This window comes from Malus sylvestris, chromosome 9 (genome assembly GCF_916048215.2).
Source record: "Malus sylvestris chromosome 9, drMalSylv7.2, whole genome shotgun sequence".
Taxonomy (NCBI): domain Eukaryota; kingdom Viridiplantae; phylum Streptophyta; class Magnoliopsida; order Rosales; family Rosaceae; genus Malus; species Malus sylvestris.
The window spans coordinates 21194924-21197680 of record NC_062268.1 but is presented as its reverse complement, the minus strand read 5'-3'; positions in this window follow the sequence as shown (position 1 = coordinate 21197680).

Sequence of the window (2757 nt, the reverse complement as noted above, 5' to 3'; positions counted from 1 at the left end):
CGTCTAAGAAGCAGAAATCAGTTGCACTATCAACGGCAGAGGCTGAGTATGTGTCGGCTTCAATTGCAACTTCTCAAGCAGTGTGGTTGAGAATAATTATGCAAGATTTTGGTGAGAAACAAGAATCAGCAACTCCTATCCTATGTGACAACAAATCAGTTATTGCCATGAGCAAGAATCCTGTCTGTCATGGAAAATCAAAACATATTGCTCTGAAACATCATTACATCAGAGGTGCTGTGGAAGACAAGGAAGTGGATGTGGTCTACTGCAAGACAGAAGATCAAGTTGCTGATATCTTCACCAAGGCATTACCAAAGGATAGATTCATCTACCTAAGAGAACTTATGGGAGTGAAGCAGCAAAGCATTAAGAGGAAGTGTTAAAAGTTAATGATTTACTTAAACTATTTTTGTAATTTAAAATGCTTTGGAACTCTAATCTAGTGCCGCCTGTGTGGCTTAGATCTGTTGTAAAACAAGGCCTGACTATTTCCTTTATATGTCGGCCTTGTGCTGTTGTAAAAAGGCAGAACAAAATATCTAAAAAAGTTGGCTCAATCTCTCTGTTTTTCTCTCTACCTTTCGACTCATATTTTCTGCAGTAGTAAACTGCTCCTTCCTCTTAAAATCTCCATCTTTCTCATTTTTATTCAAGTTTTATTAATGTTGAAGATGGTCTGAATTCCAACAACAATAGCAGCATAGAGAAGATATATTCATCTAAACTTTAGCCCCTTTTGCTGCCAGACTGAAAATGAAAAGTAGGTTAGCTATTATCGACGAAGGTCTGAGAAGACTGAGATGGTAACATAATACAAATTTCAAATAAAACAGTATCACAACTAGCCTGACTAGCACAGCCTACAAATCAGATACGTCACCTTTCTACTTCATAAAGAATGGAGTCATATGGCAACAATTCAATGCCTGCCTTCTTCAAGTGATCCATCACCTCTGTGCTCACTTTAGAAGTATCGATAAATAATTTTTCTTTATCAATCTCTACAATCAGATATGCATACATAACAGTTGAATGTGGAACAGCACTTCCTCTCTGCAAAAGAATTTTAGCACATCATTTGAATTAATAAATTAAACACAAAAGCAGAAACTGCTCCCTTCACAATATGATGGAGAAGGTGGCATCATAAATAAAGCAAGTATAAGAAATGGAAAATAAAATTAATAATTACAGACGCTAATTGTAACTCAGAGGAGAAAAATGAAAATCGAGGTAGTAAAATTCCACTTTTAAAAGAAAGTAGTTCAACAAGTCAAAAAACAGTAGTGTTCTTTAGTGATAGAAACTTATTAAAAGACATTAGTCAACCAAATGATCCAACTAGAGAACCTCCCCGCATAAGGATCCAACTAGAGCTCAGTTGCTTTTCAGCCTAAAAGTACTTGTTTGGGTTAATATTTAACTTTGAGCTTAAATAAGAGAAATCCCAAAAGAGTTCAATAAGAGAAGTTTCTGCCTGAAGCCCAGCACCAAGCCCAGATGTCCACTTCGAGACAACATGATGGCTCCTCATTAAATGCAAAGAGTAGGTGCTTACAAAGGAAGTGACAACCGATGGAAATCCATCATCTCTTGGCCCAAAAGCACTTTATGAATGGCATAGCATGTAAAATATTGATGGTTCCCTACCCTCCAATTGCTTTCGAGCAAGAACAAAAACAGCAAGTTAAGTTAATTCATCTATAAAAGGAGGAAGAGGGCCCAGAGACAAACACTCAACCAATCAAACAAACAAACATACAACTTGTCTCTTAACCAAGCAAACACCCAGAAAATTGTGTTTTGTCCAAACTCTACACCCTTTTAGCCTTAGATTTCCTTAGAAAGACATCTTTTGTCTATGTAATAGCTCTACTACCTTTTCCTAAATGTTGTAGTATTGATCTCTCTTGTATACACTCTTTTCCAGTCATCCCCCTTTAGTACTCAATCATTTTGTAATTGCAAAGAGAAGAAAATGCAAGACGTTTAACCTTGCCCGACAAGGTGAAATCTTGCCCGAGCCCCTTTGTTTTGTCTTTCAATTAATAGATCTAGTGTTATAATGCATTCCCTAGTTTATATTCAAGTTGTTTCCAGTCTTATGTTTCCAGTCTCATTTCTCATATTTGTTTCACTTAATGGTTTTATTGTCACAAGAAGATTGAAATGAGTTAAAACTGATGTCTTGATCAGATCCACCTTCACCCATTAAACATACAAGATAACTAAAAGTCCTTGATCTCAAGGCATAGAAAAGAACTTAATGTAGACTTAACCTATATACAACAATCCTTTGATAAACAAGAAGTCATAAATAACTTGGGACGCAAGTAATCGGCTTAAAACACACTTGTTCTACATCTGCCATACAGAGATGGCAATGGCACGCCTAAGAACTTAGTTGGTTTTGATTACGAGCCTTAAGGCCTACACCTAAGGCCCCATAAAGGCACCCTTCAAAACTAACTTTGTTCTCCTCTTGCAGCATTGTGACAAGCAAGAGCCTGACAATCAACCAAAATGCCAACTCCTAGGGGAGTTATGTGCTCGAGCCAGGAACACACACCAGCCAGATTTCCTGCCCGAATAGTACCTCAGCCCATATGACACATGAAAGGGAAAATAAATCTAAAAAATCAAAAGGAACATGAAATTGAAAACATGTTGTCCCCAACAAATGAGCTGACGAGTGAACCGTCCACGTCTAAGACGTCAATGAGGAGAGGTCGTGGATCTCTGGGTCGACCTGAG